This window comes from Phyllobates terribilis, unplaced genomic scaffold, assembly GCF_046119375.1.
Source record: "Phyllobates terribilis strain yellow unplaced genomic scaffold, ASM4611937v1 Scaffold_4__5_contigs__length_816908805, whole genome shotgun sequence".
In the NCBI taxonomy this organism is placed as follows: domain Eukaryota; kingdom Metazoa; phylum Chordata; class Amphibia; order Anura; family Dendrobatidae; genus Phyllobates; species Phyllobates terribilis.
The window spans coordinates 268536571-268555704 of NW_027362764.1; the positions used below are offsets into that span (position 1 = coordinate 268536571).

The 19134-nt window shown below is 51.3% G+C and overlaps 1 protein-coding gene across 3 annotated transcripts in view; it reads left to right on the forward strand.

The window, feature by feature from the left end:
• Positions 1 to 19134, forward strand: part of STARD3NL (STARD3 N-terminal like) — an 81590-nt gene that overhangs the window by 12601 nt on the left and 49855 nt on the right. Inside the window, exons 2-4 of one of the 3 annotated variants that reach the window (XM_073676609.1) lie at positions 16569 to 16617; positions 18299 to 18410; positions 18589 to 18764. The gene's annotated coding sequence lies outside the window, so the exon portion shown is untranslated. The remainder of the gene's footprint in view (positions 1 to 16568; positions 16618 to 18298; positions 18411 to 18588; positions 18765 to 19134) is intronic. The other 2 variants (XM_073676608.1, XM_073676607.1) reach the window with 2 other exon arrangements.

Below are 19134 nucleotides of genomic sequence, written 5' to 3' on the forward strand. Positions count from 1 at the left end.
ATTCCTCCAGATTTTCAGTCTCTTCAAAAACCTTATTCTCTACCAGGGCTGTGGAGTCGGAGTCAGTATAAAATGGACCTACTCTGACTCCTAAAATATATAATAAATTGGGTACAGTAGATCAATGCAGTTTGTGGGGAATATTTTTTCATAAGAATTTGGGAAAGTTATGAAATGTCCTATAAATGTCTGTACTATTCCTGATCTAAGGGTCTAGACTTTTAGCTGAGATGAATCTGTGCTACAGTAAATTTATCACATAAACATGAGCCAAGTATGAGGGAGTCGTGGAGTCGGCGGTTTGGCTTACCGACTCCACAGCCCTGCTATCTACCGATGAGTATCAAAAACTCCGAAACAGATTTGTCTTGAAATGCGACAATTTGCGTAGAACACAGCAATCCAGGAGAGCGGTACATTGGTAGGTTCTTACACCGTATATATTAAGTCAGAAGAACTAGGCACTCAAATGATTAACTCAATATTTATTTGCAATCTCAAAGTGAACTGCGTATTGTGTTTCAGTTGTCAACTTCGACTTTTATCAGATACACGGATTGCATTGGAGAAGAGGGTGGAGAAGATGAGATTAATAATGTATTATGGAATAGGGTATACCCGCAGCGTATGAGATTGGTAGCCAAAAACATGGATGTCTTTGGTTTGGGCTGATATACAGAGTCATATTGTAGTGTCGGCGTCCCTGCCCTCTGCTAGGCAGGGACGCTGCTCCTCTCACCGCTCTGCTCCGTGCCCGGCTTCCTTCCCCCGCTCTGCTGTCAGCGCGCGCTCCGTCCCGGCGTCCTCCTCCTGCTCTGCTCTCAGCGCGCGCTCCTTCCCGGCCCCTGTGCTTAGGGCGCGCGCGCGCGCGCTCCCCTCCTCTTAAAGGGGCCGCGCGCGCCGCCCTAAAGAGTCCCCGGCCAATGGCCGGAGGACTTCATCATATATAAGGCACCTCCTCCAAAATGGAGGTGCCCGAGCAATGTTGTTTGCACCTGTGTCTCACCTGTGCTTCAGCCCTCAGGTCCCGTTGCCAGTTACCTGCCAGTTTCCTGCCAGTTTCCTGCTAGTTACCTGCCAGTACCTGCCAGTTACCTGCCTGATTCCTGCCTGAATACTTGTTACCTGTCTGCCAGTCTGAGGTCCGACGGTCTGCCTTACTACTCCTGTCAGTCTGTCTAAAGGACCAGCCTGCCCGCTCACCTGGGAGCGCATATCAGCTACCTGCCTGCTTGCCTGAGGTCCGACGGTCTGCCTTACTACTCCGGTCAGTCTGTCTATGGACCAGCTTGCCCGCTCACCTGGGAGCGCTTCTCCGTTATCTGCCTGCTTGCCAGCCCGGAGGCTCCGTTGTCACGTGCTGTGACCACCAGCTACTCCAGACTCTTGCCCGCTCACCTGGGAGCGCATCTCCGTTACCTGCCTGCTTGCCAGCCCGGAGGTCCCGTTGTCACGTGCGGTGACCATCAGCTATTCCAGAGACTCTTGCCCGCTCACCTGGGAGCGCTTCTCCGTTACCTACCTGCCTGCCAGCCCGGAGGTTCCGCCGTCACGTGCCGTGACCACCTGCTATTCCAGAGACTCTCGCTTGCTCACCTGGGAGCACACATCTACCACCTGCCTGCTAGCCTACCCGGAGGCTCTGCCATCACAGGTCGTACCTACCCCTTACCCAGAGACTGCCCTGATCACTTGCCGTAACTCCCTGTCCGTTCACCCAGAGACTGCCACCCGCTCCCTTACAAGGGCCGCCCCCTTGTATAGTAGCTCAGAGGTTCCGCCTCCCGGACCCGTTACAGTCCGCCTCCCGGACCCGTTACAGTTTGCTCGGGCCATGGAACCCGGTGGCACCCAAGCTCCCTCGCTCTCGGACCTCGGTCTTGAACTGTCCCGTCAGAGGTCCCAACAGGAGGCCATCCTGGGTCACCTGCGGAATGTTAATACTCGCCTGAACACTCTGTCTGATCCACCAACAACCTCCGCCAGTGCCATATCTTGCAATCCGGCGGCTCCGCTGCTCACTAATACTATGGTATCCTACCCCGGACCCCGGCTTTCTGCACCTCCTCGCTTCGGAGGCGACCCCGTCCAGGCTCGGGGCTTCTTGAATCAGTGCACCCTGCATTTTGAACTTTTGTCCTACCAGTTTAACTCCGACCGGGCCAAAATTGCCTTCATCATGTCCCATCTCACCGGGGAGGCCCTGGCCTGGCTGAATCCTCTATGGGAGAGAGGAGACCCCCTGGTGTCCAACTTGCCTGCTTTTCTCACGGCTTTCCGGAAAGTCTTCGACGAACCCGGACGGAAGACCTCATCTGCATCATCGTTGCTACGCCTCCGTCAGGGGAGTCTCACCGTGGGCCAATATGCCATACGGTTCCGTACCCTTGCCTCGGAGCTGGCCTGGGATAACGACGCTCTGGTTTCCGTCTTCTGGGAGGGTCTGTCCGGCCGTATTAAAGATGAACTTGCCGGTCGGGACATTCCTACCACTCTCGATGACTTAATAACTCTTGCCACCCGAATTGACCTACGGTTTCAGGAGCGTGCCAAAGAGGTCACCCGTGAGAGAAGGATTCCACGTTTAGCTCCTACTTTCCAGAAACCCGTCATTCCCTCCATCTCTCCCCAGGTACACTCTCCTGAGCCTATGCAGGTCGACCAGACCAAGATGGTCAAAACCCGTCAGGACTCACGCCGTGCCGAGGGGAGCTGCTTCTACTGTGGCAGTAAGGAGCACCGGATCCGTGCCTGCCCGGAGAGGTCGGGAAACGCCTGTGTCTAGGTTCGCTCAGAGAGGTCCACCTAGACAAGAATAAATCCTCTCCATCCCTGCTGTTGTCAGTTTCGATCATCTACGGGGAGAACCGTTATTTCGAACTAGCCCAACTTGACTCTGGAGCAGCCGGGAACCTTATTTCACAGTCCCTGGTTGAGAAATACCGCATCCCCACCAAACCTCTGGCTGTACCCTTGTCTGTCGCTGCCGTGGATGGGGGCCTCTTACCTCGCCCCATTCAACTCATCACCGAATCCATTACCCTGCAGGTGGGAATGCTGCATTCTGAAAGTATCTCCTTTCATGTTCTGCCTGGACTCTCTCACGCCCTCTTGCTAGGTCTGCCCTGGCTCCAGAGACATGCACCCGTGCTAGACTGGCAAACCGGAGAGGTCCTTCGCTGGGGACAAGACTGTCATAAAACCTGCCTGGTTCCCGTCCATCCCGTCCGTCCCTCTCCTACCCCAGCTAATCTACCTGGACTTCCGATTCCTTATTGGTCTTATGCAGATGTCTTTAATAAAAAGGAGGCAGAGACATTACCACCACATAGACCATACGACTGTCCCATCGATCTGCTACCCGGTACTACTCCTCCCCGTGGGCGTATCTATCCTTTGTCCGCTGCTGAGACCCGGTCAATGTCCGAATATATTGAGGAGAATCTGGCCAGAGGATTCATCCGGAAATCTACCTCCCCGGCGGGAGCAGGCTTCTTTTTCGTCAAAAAGAAGGACGGCTCTCTCCGTCCCTGTATAGACTATAGAGGCCTAAACCTGATCACGGTGAAGAATAAGTACCCCCTTCCGCTCATTCCAGAATTATTTGATCGTCTGAGGGGGGCTAGGATCTTCACCAAACTGGACCTTCGTGGGGCGTACAACCTGGTTCGTATTCGTCAGGGGGATGAATGGAAGACGGCATTCAACACCCGGGACGGCCACTATGAATACCTGGTAATGCCCTTTGGTCTCTGTAACGCTCCTGCCGTCTTTCAAGAGTTGGTCAATGACATCTTCCGGGACCTTCTCTACTCCTGCGTAGTGGTGTACCTGGACGACATCTTGGTCTTCTCTCCGGATCTCCAGACTCACCGGAGGGACGTTCGTCAGGTCCTGCTCAGGCTAAGGCAGAACCATCTCTACGCTAAATTTGAGAAGTGCCTCTTTGAGCAGACCTCGCTTCCGTTTCTGGGCTACATTATCTCTCAGACCGGCCTTCAAATGGATCCTGAGAAACTGTCTGCCATCGAGAAATGGCCCTGACCGGAGGGGTTGAAGGCCATTCAGCGTTTCCTGGGCTTCGCCAACTACTACCGCCTCTTCATACCACACTTCTCTTCCCGGACGGCCCCAATTTCTGCGCTCACCCGTAAAGGTACTAATCCCAAAGAGTGGCCACCCGAAGCAGAGGAGGCCTTTCTTTCCCTTAAACAGGCCTTCTCTTCCGCCCCGGTGCTGCATCGCCCAGATGGCAACAAGCAGTTCTTCCTGGAAGTTGACGCCTCCTCCTCTGGAGCCGGAGCGGTACTTACTCAAAAATCATCTTCCGGGAGTATGGTAACTTGTGGCTTCTTCTCTAAACTCTTCTCCTCCTCTGAGCGCAACTATTCCATAGGAGACCGAGAGTTATTGGCCATCAAACTGGCATTGGAGGAGTGGCGTTACCTGCTCGAGGGGGCTCTTCACCCGGTAATAATTTACACTGACCACAAGAACTTGGCTTACCTCCAGCATGCCCAGAGACTTAACCCGCGCCAAGCCCGGTGGTCCTTGTTTTTTGCTCGTTTTGATTTTGTCCTTCATTTTCGCCCGGCTGACAAAAACGTCAAGGCGGATGCCTTGTCTCGATCCTTTCTGGTGTCTGATCTCGAGGAGGATCCGAAACATATCATCGATCCCGCCAGAGTAATGCAGGTGGCTCCCGTGAGTCTAAATCGTCTTCCTCCTGGTAAGACGTTCGTACCAGTACCTGATCGGGAGAAGATTCTACACTGGGGTCATTCGTCTAAACTAGCTGGCCACGCCGGTCAGAAAAAGACCCTCCAGCTTATTACCCGGCACTACTGGTGGCCTAACCTGCACAAGGATGTAATAGACTTTGTTTCTGCCTGTGTGTCCTGCGCCCGCAACAAAGTTCCGAGACACCTGCCGGCCGGCCGCCTCCTACCTCTGCCAGTACCTGCTGCCCCCTGGCAGCATATAGCGATGGACTTCATTACTGATCTGCCCGTCTCTGCCGGTTGTACGGTCATTTGGGTGGTCGCTGACCGCTTCTCCAAGATGGCTCACTTCATTCCACTGCCAGGTCTTCCGTCTGCACCCGAGCTGGCTAAAGACTTTATCCGCCACATCTTCCGTCTTCATGGCCTGCCCCGTCACATCGTGTCGGATCGTGGGGTACAGTTCACTTCCCGTTTCTGGAGAGCCACTTGTAAATTGCTGGACGTCACCCTGGACTTCTCCTCCGCTTACCACCCACAGTCTAATGGTCAAGTGGAGCGGATCAATCAGAACCTGACCAGTTACCTTCGGCACTTCGTTAATGCCCACCATTCTGACTGGGTGGATCTCCTGCCTTGGGCCGAATTCTCGTACAACAATCACGAGAGCGAGTCTTCCTCCAAATCCCCGTTTTTTTGTAGTCTACGGTCAGCATCATCGGATCCCGTTTCCCGTCTCCACCTCGGCGGACAATCCGGCTGCGGAATCTCTTGTTAACAAATTTTCCTCCATATGGGAGAGTACCCGGTCCGCACTCCTTCTGTCATCCGAGCGTATGAAAAGACACGCTGACAAAAAACGTCTGGACCCTCCTCAATTCTGCCCTGGGGATAAAGTCTGGCTCTCGTCCAAATATGTCCGGCTCAAGATCCCTTCCTATAAGTTAGGGCCTCGGTTCATCGGCCCACTGGAGGTCATCAGTCAGATCAACCCGGTGGCCTATAAATTGAAACTCTCGGCCAACTTACGGATCCCTAACTCCTTCCATGTGTCTCTCCTCAAACCTGTGGTACTTAACTCTTTTTCCAAGTCTACAGGTACGCCTCCTGCTCCGGTTTCTGCTGAGGACGAGTTTGAGGTAGAGAACATTCTTGCCACCAAAAGGGTAAGAGGAAAGACCTTTTTCCTGGTAGATTGGAAGGGGTTTGGTCCTGAGGAGAGAACGTGGGAGCCCCGGGAGAACATCCATGCCCCTCTCATCCTAGCTAAATTTCTGTCTGGCCTAAAAAAGGGGGGGCCTAAAGGGGGGGGTACTGTAGTGCCGGCGTCCCTGCCCTCTGCTAGGCAGGGACGCTGCTCCTCTCACCGCTCTGCTCCGTGCCCGGCTTCCTTCCCCCGCTCTGCTGTCAGCGCGCGCTCCGTCCCGGCGTCCTCCTCCTGCTCTGCTCTCAGCGCGCGCTCCTTCCCGGCCCCTGTGCTTAGGGCGCGCGCGCGCTCCCCTCCTCTTAAAGGGGCCGCGCGCGCCGCCCTAAAGAGTCCCCGGCCAATGGCCGGAGGACTTCATCATATATAAGGCACCTCCTCCAAAATGGAGGTGCCCGAGCAATGTTGTTTGCACCTGTGTCTCACCTGTGCTTCAGCCCTCAGGTCCCGTTGCCAGTTACCTGCCAGTTTCCTGCCAGTTTCCTGCTAGTTACCTGCCAGTACCTGCCAGTTACCTGCCTGATTCCTGCCTGAATACTTGTTACCTGTCTGCCAGTCTGAGGTCCGACGGTCTGCCTTACTACTCCTGTCAGTCTGTCTAAAGGACCAGCCTGCCCGCTCACCTGGGAGCGCATATCAGCTACCTGCCTGCTTGCCTGAGGTCCGACGGTCTGCCTTACTACTCCGGTCAGTCTGTCTATGGACCAGCTTGCCCGCTCACCTGGGAGCGCTTCTCCGTTATCTGCCTGCTTGCCAGCCCGGAGGCTCCGTTGTCACGTGCTGTGACCACCAGCTACTCCAGACTCTTGCCCGCTCACCTGGGAGCGCATCTCCGTTACCTGCCTGCTTGCCAGCCCGGAGGTCCCGTTGTCACGTGCGGTGACCATCAGCTATTCCAGAGACTCTTGCCCGCTCACCTGGGAGCGCTTCTCCGTTACCTACCTGCCTGCCAGCCCGGAGGTTCCGCCGTCACGTGCCGTGACCACCTGCTATTCCAGAGACTCTCGCTTGCTCACCTGGGAGCACACATCTACCACCTGCCTGCTAGCCTACCCGGAGGCTCTGCCATCACAGGTCGTACCTACCCCTTACCCAGAGACTGCCCTGATCACTTGCCGTAACTCCCTGTCCGTTCACCCAGAGACTGCCACCCGCTCCCTTACAAGGGCCGCCCCCTTGTATAGTAGCTCAGAGGTTCCGCCTCCCGGACCCGTTACAGTCCGCCTCCCGGACCCGTTACACATATATAGTGGCTGAAATAGTATTGAACATGTCACCAATTTTCTAAGTAAATATATTCTAAAGGTGCTATTGACATGAAATTCTCACCAGATTTCAGTAACAACCCATCCAATCCACACAGGCAAAGAAATCAAACTATAGATGTCCATAAATTAAGTTATGTATAATAATGAGATATGACATAGGGAAAAGTTGGTGATGACAGCTTCAAGACGCCTCCTGTATGGAGAAATTAGTCGCATGCATTGCTGAGGTGTGATTTTGACCCATTCTTCCACGCTAAGACTCTACAAATGCTGAAGATTCTGTGGGCTCCTTCTATAAACTCTGAGCTTTAGTTTCTTTATATAAATTTTCTTTTGGATTTGGGTCAGGTGATCGGCTGGGTCATTCTAGCGGCTATATTTTGTTTCTCTGAAACCAATTGTGAGTTTCCTTGGCTGTGTGCATGGAATCATCATTATGCTGAACTGTCCACCCTCTCTTCATCTTCATCATCTTGGTAGATGGCAGCAGATTTTTATCAAGAAAGTCTCGGTCCATTTGTCCATTCATCCTTCCGTAAATTATATGAAGTTTGCTAGTGGCATATGCTGGAAAACCTCCCCACACCATGATGTTCCCACCTCCAAACTTCACTGATGGCATGGTGTTTTTTGGGGATATGCAGTGCCTTTTGGCCTCCAAACATGGTGTGTGTTATGGCATCCAAAGAGTTAAATTTTGGTCTCATATGACCAGACTATATTCTCCCAGTATTTCATAGGCTTGTCTAAATGTTGTTGAACAAACTTTAAACGTGCTTTTACATGCTTTTTGTTCAGCAATGGAGTCTTGCGTGTTGAGTGCATGCAGGACATGAAGGTTGAGTGCATTACTTAAAGTTTTCTTTGAAACAGTTGTACCTTCTGATTTCAAGTCTTTCTGTACCTCTCACAGGTTGTCCTTAGCTCTTGGATAGCTCTTCTGATAATTATTTTCACGCCTCGAGCTGAAACCTTGCATGGAGCAACTGGTCGTGGCCAGTTCATGTTGAAATGATGTTCTTTCTGCTTCCTGTTTAAGGCTCCAACAGTGCTCACTACCTTCTGTAGTTTAGAAATTCTTCTATAACTGTCATGCAAGATGTGGGAAAGACTTAATGCACACAAAGAGAAGAGGGAAAGGGAGCCCAGTGGAGACCTCCTAGGCTGATCTAGTATCACCCTGTCTCCACTAACGTCCCTATATTGGCTCTTCACCAATCTCCTCATGTGAACCTCGCCCTGTCTTTCCCTGGCATTTGGCCCTGACTAGGGAAGGGAGGGGGGTGAGCGCTAGTCGATCCCCACTGACCACTAAAGACAGCAAGGGGAAACAAACTAGGGAAGATAGCTTAGCTTTTAGTCGACTTCAGAGAGATGAACACCCGTCCCCATAGCTCCAGAGTGGATGAAGTAATGCACTTGCTCCGAGCCTTCACAAAAGGTAATGTGAGTATTGCCGGCACCTCCCTCCAGCAGACAGCAGGTATTTATACACCTAGGCCAGGGTGTTAATTAGCCAGAGGAAGGTAGCCACTGGGTCCTAGAGAGACAGCCTCTAAGAAGGTGTCTGTAATGCCAAACATAGATATCTCCTGCAACCAACTGCAGGGCGACTGTCTGTCACTTCTGACACACCCGTGACAATAACACATGCTATCAGTATGTTTTGAAACAATAAGGTTGCGAAGCTCTTGAGACAGCTCACTGGTTTTACCACTCACGAGCTGTTTCTTGTGTGACACCTTTGTAATGAGACACCTCTTTATAGGCAATCAGTTGAACCAGCTGATTATTTTTCAGTAAGTGTTAGGATTTTTATTTACTGATAGATTTCAGCTGGTGTCATGACTTTCCGTGGCTTTTTTTTTCACCTCTCTTCATGTGTTCATTTTTTTTTTATAACATTGAGATGCAGAAAATTTTTGGCGACCTTTTCATGTGTTCTATCCCAGAAAAGACACTTTGATGCATCGGGCCCATTGTCTTTACAGCAATTTTGCAGTTCAGCTTTTCTTTTGGCTGATAACATTGCTGTAGCGTCGGCGTCCCTGCCTCCTGCTAGGCAGGGACGCCGTTCCCCTCACCTCTCCGCTCCGTGCCTGGCGGCTTCCTCCCGCTCTGCTGGCAGCGCGCGCTGCTTCCCGGCCCCTGTGCTTAGGGGGCGCGCGCGCGCGCGCTCCCCCTCTCTTAAAGGGGCCGCGCGCGCCGTCCTAAGGAGTCCCCGGCCAATGGCCGGAGGACCTCACCATATATAAGGCACCTCCTCCAAAATGGAGGTGCCCGAGCAATGGTGTTGCAAAGCCTTTGAACTCTGCTTCAGCCCTCAGGTCCCGTTACCAGTTACCTGCCAGTCACCTGCCAGTCACCTGCCTGTTACTTATCTATCTGCGGTCCGACAGTCTGCCTACCAGCCCTGCCAGTCTGTCTATGGATCAGTCTGCCTGCTCACCTGGGAGCGCTCACCTACTACCTGTCTGCTAGCCTACCTGGAGGCTCCGCCGTCACGTGCTGTGACCACCTGCCTGTCCAAAGACTCTTGCCAGCTCACCTGGGAGCGCTCACCTGCTACCTGCCTGTTAGCCTACCTGGAGGCTCTGCCGTCACCTGCCGTGACCACCTGCCTGTTCAGAGACTCTTGCCCGCTCATCTGCTACCTGCCTGCTAGCCTACCTGGAGGCTCTGCCGTCACGTGCCGTGACCACCTGCCTGTCCAGAGACTCTTGCCCGCTCACCTGGGAGCGCTCCTCTGCTACCTGCCTGCTAGCCTACCTGGAGCCTTCACTTGCTGTGACCACTGGCCTGTCCAGAGACTCTTGCCCGCTGCCGTGTCCTCCTGCCTTTCTGCCCAGAGACTGTCCCCGTCACTAGCCGTGACTACCTGCCCACCTTCCCTGGGAGCCACCCGCTTCCTTACAAGGACTGCCCCCTTGTATAGTTGCTCAGAGGTTCCACCTCCCGGACCCGTTACAGTTTGCTCGGGCCATGGAACCCGGTGGCACCCAAACTCCCTCGCTCTCGGACCTATGCCATGAACTGTCCCGTCAGAGGTCCCAACAGGAGTCCATCCTAAGCCACCTGTGGAATGTCAACTCTCGCCTGGACACTCTGACTTCTCCACCAGCAACCACCGCTAGTGTCTTGACTCGCAACCCGGCAGCGCCGCTGCCCACCAATACCATGGCATCCTGCCCCGGTCCCCGGCTTTCTGCACCTCCTCGCTTCGGAGGCGACCCTGCTCAAGCTCGGGACTTCATAAACCAGTGCACCCTGCACTTTGAACTCCTGGCCCACCAGTTTGTCTCCGACCGAGCCAGAGTGGCATTCATCATGTCCCATCTCACTGGGGAGGCACTGGCATGGCTTAACCCTCTGTGGGAGAGAGGGGATCCCCTGGTGTCCGACCTGTCGTCTTTCCTCACTGCTTTCCGAAGGGTCTTCGATGAACCGGGACGAAAGACCTCATCTGCCTCCTCTTTGCTACGTCTCTGCCAAGGGTGTCTCACCGTGGGCCAATATGCCATACGATTCCGCACCCTCGCTTCTGAGCTTGCCTGGGATAATGAGGCCCTGGTGTCTGTCTTCTGGGAGGGCCTTTCCGGTCGGATTAAAGATGAGCTCGCCGGTCGGGACATTCCTACCACCCTGGATGACCTGGTGTCTCTAGCTACCCGGATTGACATCCGGTTTCAAGAACGTACCAAAGAGACCACCCGTGAGAGAAGGTTTCCCCGCCTAGCTCCTACTTTCCAGAAACCTGTCTCCTCTTCTGTCACTCCCCGGGCGCACTCACCCGAGTCCATGCAGATCGACCAGACCAAGTTGGTCAAATCTCGCCAAGAGTCACGCCGAGCCGAGGGGAGCTGCTTCTATTGTGGCAGTAAGGAGCACCTGATTCGTTCCTGCCCGGAGAGGCCGGGAAACTCCAGGGTCTAGGACCGCTCGGAGAGGTCGCCCTAGACAAAAATAAGTCCTCTGCAACCCTGACTTTGTCTGTATCTATCTCCTGGGGAGAGAACCGTCACTTTGAACTCGCCCACCTGGACTCTGGATCCGCTGGAAACCTCATCTCTCAGTCCCTGGTTGAGAAATACCGTATTCCCACCAAGTCTCTGGCTGAACCTTTGTCAGTCGCCTCCGTGGATGGAAGACTCATTCCGGTGACCATCCTGCTCGTCACGGAACCCATAACCCTGCAGGTGGGAATGCTGCACTCTGAGGTAATCTCCTTCCATGTGTTGTCCGGACTCTCCCACTCCCTATTGCTAGGTCTACCTTGGCTCCAGACACATGAACCCGTGTTGAACTGGCATTCCGGTGAAGTACTCCGGTGGGGGCCGGCCTGCCATAAGACCTGCCTGGTTCCGGTTCATCCGGTTCGTCCTCCACCTATCCCAGCTAATTTACCCGGTCTTCCGGCTCCTTACTGGCCCTATGCTGACGTCTTCGGTAAGAAAGAAGCAGAGACATTGCCACCTCATAGGTCATATGATTGCCCGATCGACCTGGTACCTGGCGCCACTCCACCCCGTGGGCGTATTTATCCGTTGTCTGCGGCAGAAACCCGGGCCATGTCTGAGTACATAGAGGAGAATCTGGCCAGGGGATTCATCCGGAAGTCTACTTCCCCGGCTGGAGCCGGATTCTTCTTTGTCAAAAAAAAAGATGTCTCGCTTCGCCCCTGTATTGACTATAGAGGACTCAATCAGATCACGGTTAAAAATAAATACCCCCTTCCGCTCATCTCTGAGTTATCTGACCGCCTTAAAGGCGCCAGGATCTTTTCCAAGCTGGATCTACGTGGAGCATATAACCTGGTCCGTATCCGTCAGGGAGACGAGTGGAAAACAGCATTTAATACCCGGGACGGACACTATGATTACCGTGTGATGCCCTTCGGTCTCTGCAATGCTCCCGCCGTCTTCCAAGAACTGGTCAACGACATCTTCCGTGACCTTCTGTACTCCTGCGTGGTGGTATACCTGGACGACATCTTGGTCTTCTCTCCGGATCTTCCCACACACCGGAGGGATGTTCGTCAGGTCCTGCTTAGGCTCAGGCAGAACCACCTCTATGCTAAATACGAGAAGTGCCCTTTTGAGCAGACCTCTCTTCCTTTTCTGGGCTATGTTATCTCCCAGACAGGCTTGCGAATGGATCCCGAGAAGCTCTCTGCTGTCCTAAAGTGGCCCCGTCCGGAGGGCTTGAAGGCGATACAGCGATTCCTGGGCTTCGCTAATTACTATCGTCTCTTCATTTCTCACTTCTCGTCACGGACTGCGCCCATATCTGCGCTCACCCGTAAGGGAGCAAATCCCAAGGTATGGTCATCCGAAGCTGAGGAGGCCTTCCTTTCCCTGAAACAAGCCTTCTCCTCTGCCCCTGTGCTGCACCGTTCGGACTGCAACAAACAGTTCTACCTGGAGGTTGATGCCTCCTCCTCTGGAGCCGGAGCAGTGCTCACCCAAAAGTCTTCCTCCGGGAGAATGGTAACCTGCGGCTTTTTCTCTAAAATCTTCTCCTCCTCTGAGCGCAATTACTCCATAGGAGACCAAGAACTGCTAGCCGTTAAATTGGCGCTGGAGGAGTGGCGTTACCTGCTTGAAGGGGCTCTATACCCGGTGATCATCTACACGGATCACAAGAACCTGGCATATCTCCAAAATGCCCAGAGACTTAATCCACGTCAGGCCCGGTGGTCTTTGTCTTTTGCCCGCTTCGATTTCATCCTTCATTTCCGCCCGGCGGACAAAAATGTCAAAGCTGATGCCTTGTCCCGATCCTTCCTGTCCTCCGACCAAGAGGAGGAGCCTATGCACATTATCGACCCCTCCAAGGTGATGAATGTGGCCCCCTTGGATTTGACTCGTCTTCCACCCGGCAAGACGTTCGTGGCGCCTCCAGACCGTGAGAGGGTTCTTCGCTGGGGTCATTCTTCTAAATTAGCTGGCCATGCCGGCCAAAAAAAGACCTTCCTACTCATTTCCCGGCATTACTGGTGGTCTACCCTGCGTAAGGATGTGGTAGACTTCATCTCTGCCTGTTCATCTTGTGGCCGCAACAAATTTCCCAGACACTTACCAGCTGGTCATCTCCTGCCGCTTCCCGTACCTGTTGCCCCGTGGCAACACATCGCTATGGACTTCATTACCGATCTTCCTGTCTCTGCCGGGTGTACTGTCATTTGGGTGGTCGCGGACCGCTTCTCTAAAATGGCCCACTTCATTCCCCTGCCTGGTCTTCCGTCTGCACCTGAGCTGGCTAAGGACTTTATCCGCCATATCTTTCGTCTCCATGGCCTACCCCTCCACATCGTGTCGGATCGAGGGGTTCAGTTTACCTCACGCTTCTGGAGAGCCACATGTAAACTGCTGGACGTCACCCTGGACTTCTCCGCTTACCACCCTCAGTCCAATGGTCAAGTGGAGCGGATAAATCAGATCCTTACCAGCTATCTCCGGCACTTTGTTAATGCCCACCATTCTGATTGGGTGGACCTCCTTCCTTGGGCCGAGTTCTCTTATAATAACCACGAGAGCGAATCCTCTTCCAAGTCCCCGTTCTTTATTGTCTATGGCCAGCACCCCCGGATTCCGTTTCCCGTCTCCGCCTCTGTGGACAACCCTGCCGCGCAGTCTCTTGTCAGCGAGTTTTCTACCATTTGGGAGAGTACTAGGTCTGCACTTCTTCTGTCCTCCGAGCGGATGAAGCGATATGCTGATAAGAGACGTCTGGATCCGCCTCAATTCCGTCCGGGAGACAAGGTTTTGGCTCTCTTCCAAACATGTACGGCTCAAGATACCCTCCTACAAGTTAGGTCCTCGCTTCATCGGTCCTTTCGAAATCCTCAGGCAAATGAATCCAGTGGCCTACAAATTAAAACTCCCGGCCACCTTACGGATTCCCAACTCCTTCCACGTATCTCTCCTCAAACCCGTTGTCTTTAACTCTTTTTCCAACAATCCAGGTACTCCTCCTGCTCCGGTTTCCGCTGAAGACGTCTTTGAGGTAGAGAGTATTCTGGCCACTAAGAGGGTAAGAGGTAAGACTTTTTTTTTTGGTAGATTGGAAGGGGTTTGGTCCTGAGGAGAGAACAACCATGCCCCTCTCATCCTTGCTAAATTTCTCTCTGGCCTAAAAAGGGGGGGGCCTAAAGGGGGGGTACTGTAGCGTCGGCGTCCCTGCCTCCTGCTAGGCAGGGACGCCGTTCCCCTCACCTCTCCGCTCCGTGCCCGGCGGCTTCCTCCCGCTCTGCTGGCAGCGCGCGCTGCTTCCCGGCCTCTGTGCTCCCCCTCTCTTAAAGGGGCCGCGCGCGCCGTCCTAAGGAGTCCCCGGCCAATGGCCGGAGGACCTCACCATATATAAGGCAGCTCCTCGAAAATGGAGGTGCCCGAGCAATGTTGTTGCAAAGCCTTTCAACTCTGCTTCAGCCCTCAGGTCCCGTTACCAGTCACCTGCCAGTCACCTGCCCGATTCCTGCCTGTTACTTATCTACCTGCGGTCCGACAGTCTGCCTACCAGCCCTGCCAGTCTGTCTATGGATCAGTCTGCCCGCTCACCTGGGAGCGCTCACCTACTACCTGTCTGCTAGCCTACCTGGAGGCTCCGCCGTCACGTGCTGTGACCACCTGCCTGTCCAGAGACTCTTGCCAGCTCACCTGGGAGCGCTCACCTGCTACCTGCCTGTTAGCCTACCTGGAGACTCCGCCGTCACGTGCTGTGACCATCTGCCCGTCCAGAGACTCTTGCCCGCTCACCTGGGAGTGCTCACCTGCTACCTGCCTGTTAGCCTACCTGGAGGCTCTGCCGTCACCTGCCGTGACCACCTGCCTGTTCAGAGACTCTTGCCCGCTCACCTGGGAGCGCTTACCTGCTACCTGCCTGCTAGCCTACCTGGAGGCTCTGCCGTCACGTACCCTGACCACCTGCCTGTCCAGAGACTCTTGCCCGCTCACCTGGGAGCACTCCTCTGCTACCTGCCTGTTAGCCTACCTGGAGCCGTCACTTGCTGTGACCACCGGCCTGTCCAGAGACTCTTGCCCGCTCACCTGGGAGCGTCCACCTGCTACCTGCCTGCTAGCCTACCTGGAGGCTCTGCTATCACTTGCCGTGACCTCCTGCCCTTCTACCCAGAGACTGTCCCCGTCACCTGCCGTGTCCTCCTGCCCTTCTACCCAGAGACTGTCCCCGTCACTAGCCGTGACTACCTGCCCGCCTTCCCTGGGAGCCACCCTCTTCCTTACAAGGACTGCCCCCTTGTATAGTTGCTCAGAGGTTCCACCTCCCAGACCCGTTACAATTGCATTGTAGAATTTTTTAGAGACTAAACAAGGGATGTATTCAGCTGGCAGCCAGCCCACTATTCAGCATTATCTCTGTAGATCTAATGGAAAAACTGCATTTAGTAATTGTGTTCCAGGTTCTGATGATTACAGCAGTAATGATTATACCCTCTTATGTCTGCATAAATGTGTCATGTAATAACATTCTCTAAGAAGATTAATTCTAAATAAGTTATTTTTCTTTTCTGCTATGTTCCCAAGATGAGTATTTGGTGAGTTTTTGGTATTGCAGATTTTTTGCACCTATAAGATTACTTGCATTTTTTTCCATGCATTTTTATTGTTTTTGATGCTACATATTTTGTCTGTTGCTGGTATGTCATGTTTTGAATAAAGCTGATTTGTTTTTGATACTTCTTGCTATTTGACTTTGACAACTTTTGATAGTCATTTGTGATTGACTTTCGTGTTTGAATTCCTGCGCGTTACTTACCTGCCGATTTTCTGCAATTCTATGAGAAAAATCTACACGTAAAACTCAGCGTACTCGCAAGGGAAATTGACATGTTATGGATTTCAAATACGCAACGCAGGTCAGTTTACGCTGAATTAAAAAATAAGCACAGTGGGTATGAGATTTCTGTAAATCCCACCCACTTTGCTGGAACTAGAAGATGATGCATTTATGGGGCATGGAAAATACACGTCTTCAAAACTCATTGTGGGAACTTTAATTTACTTTACGTTTTTATTTTAAAGAGGATCTGTCAGCCCTACTGACATATGGTTTTACCCTTGAAATTTAGCAGCAATGAATGTGAGTGCTAAGTGTGACATGCCCCACTTATAAAGTAAATGTAACAGAGTGCTGTCAATTTTGAATAAAAAGGCAGAATACATAAGGGCACATTCACATTTTTTTTGGAGGTGGAGAATCCCGCCTCAGGAAATTGTTTTGTTTTTCTTTTTTCCTGAAGTGTTTTTTTTGTGAAGGATTGTTTTACAGCCTTTTATATTGACAGTGACAAGTTCAGAGTAGATTCCGTAAGAATTCTGCCTCGAAGTTACAGGTCAATCCTTTTTTTATTTCCCTCAGTGAGGTTTTCAACACCTCGGAAAAAGAAAAATGCTGAAAAAATTGTAAGGTAAACCACAAAATAGATTTTACATTTACTTCACAATCTTCCATAAAAAAACTGATCAAATATATCCTACGTATACAAAAGCATGGTAGGACATTCAAGGAAAGCAGATAATGACATACCTAGTGGTGGCTTATCTCCCAGGAAAACAAGAGGATCGGGCATTGTAATTCAAAATGCCTGATCCTTCTCTCCCCCAACATCATTGGTCAAGGGAGGTTTGGGAGGCCCCAATATACATTAGATGGTCATCTGTCTTTAGTCTAATGTCTGTAATCCGTTTTAAGAGTAATCAAACGTTTACTAGGGGTCCGGATGCTGAAGCCACAACCGATCGCTCGGAAACGATCCGAGAAGTGCATAGCTCAGGAGACAATAGTGCTCAGCTCCTGCTTCAGTGCCTGCACAAAATGGGGTACGCATGTGGTAGAAAGCCTATGCGCGTGCTCAGCCAGGAGTTGTGCACTTCTGTTTTCTCCTGCTCTGCCCACCTATATGGGTGTTTCTGAGCAATCTGTGAGGGTCTCATGACTCGGACCCCCTACCGATCTACTTGCAATTAAGAGAATAGCAACATATGAAAAAATAATAGCAAAAGTTTATGGACTCCCAACTCCCAAATTTTATCGCTCCTTAGACTTTTATTAGTTGTGACTGCCATTAAAGGGAATCTGTCACCCCTGTCACTTATCTGAATGCAAATCTATACCTACCTGTATGCTTCATATTTGAGGTCTTGTTGCTGTGAAATGTCTTTTTATTCCTACAAGTTTCTGATGCTTGCAGGCAGGGCTGTGGAGTCAGTAAGCCAAACCTCCGACTCCAACTCCGACTCCTCAATTTCCATGACACCGACTCCAACTCCACAACTCCCTCATACATGGATCATGTTTAAGTAATAAATTTACAGTAGCACAGATTCATCTCAGCTAAAAGTCTAGACCCTTAGATCAGGATTAGGACAGACATTTATAGGACATTTCATAACTTTCCCAAATTCTTATGAAAAAATATTCCCCACAAACTGCATTGAACTACTGTACCCAATTTATTATATACTTTAGGAGGTTGAGTCGGTCCATTTTATACCGATTCCGACTCCACAGCCCAGCTTGCAGGCCCGGGGCCCTGAAGAAATCCCCGCCTCCTGTGGTAATTACAATGTTTCCCCCCCTCCCCTGCATGTCACAGTGCCTGGATTTGGCTGCTGCAACTGCACATCACAGGGCACTGTGACATGCAGGGGAGGGGGGGAAACATTGTAATTCACACAGGAGGCTGGGATTTCTATTAGTCCCCAGGACTGGAACACATCAGAAACTTGTAGGAATAAAAAGACATTTCACAGCAACAGGACCTCTAATATGGGGCATACAGGTAGGTATAGATTTACATTTCTATCACCTGTATGCCCATATTAGAGGTCAGATAAGTGCCAGGGGGTGATAGATTCCCTTTAAATTGTTTAGCGACATGTCCTTGTAAATTTTTTCACTTTATAGCTTTGAATAATTATTGTTCATTTGGCCTACACTTTTGTCATCTTTCACTATAATTGCTTAGAAGATGTGACGTGCCAGGACATTTTAGTGTGGGTAATATATTATTTTAGCAATTAAGTTTGCGAACTTTCAAAATATGCAAATCATCGGCTCCTGACACTTGTGTCTTTTTATATTGCCAGGTTCTGATTTCAGCCAGATTGATATCAATACGCACAACGGATGAAAGTGACAAAAAGGACTTCTTGCCTTCAGTCACAGTATAACAGGAACAGCAAAATTTGTGATTACAAGGTAACAGTCATCTAAATTGGAGAAGTTCTACCGCACCTCGTACTTACAGTTCTTATTGCCTACAGACATAAATACCCTTCCTATAAGTTTCTTTTATATCTGTTCTGCTAACATCTAAAATAGCAGAGAAGAGAAGTTTCACTCATGTACATGAATTCTTCTTTTTTTTTGTCTGCAGTTTCCTCTTTGCACAGAGTTCAGTGACCCAGGCTTCTTTACAATGCTATCACATGGGGAAGGCGACACTGTCTGGGATCTGGCCAACAACATGTGATCTGTGAGAAAACACTTGTGTTTTATTGTGTGGATAGGGAAGTGCGAAGAATGGTTCTTACAGGTATATAGATATGCTAAGTAAGTACAAACGTCTGCACACATTATTGTATTAAAGTGCTCTTCACTGTAGTGGCTAACAATGTGTTTGTGCTTCTTCTATATAGACTAGTGGTACAATTATGGGGTTAAAAGCGTTTTTTTATACTGATATGAAGCCAGCATATGAGTTATGTGCAGAAATGTAACGTCTCTAGTGATGTTCTGAAGATCTTTCAATGAATATTTGCTTTTGTATTCCATTTCATTTGTAAATGCATAGAGAGGGGTAGGTCCTAAAGAGCTGGAACCCGGTGTGAAGTCTTCGGAAGCACCTGATTTCCCTATGTGACAAATTTGGTTCAGTAATTTATTTGTCCGTGCATAAAGAACAGATAACTTGAGAAATTAA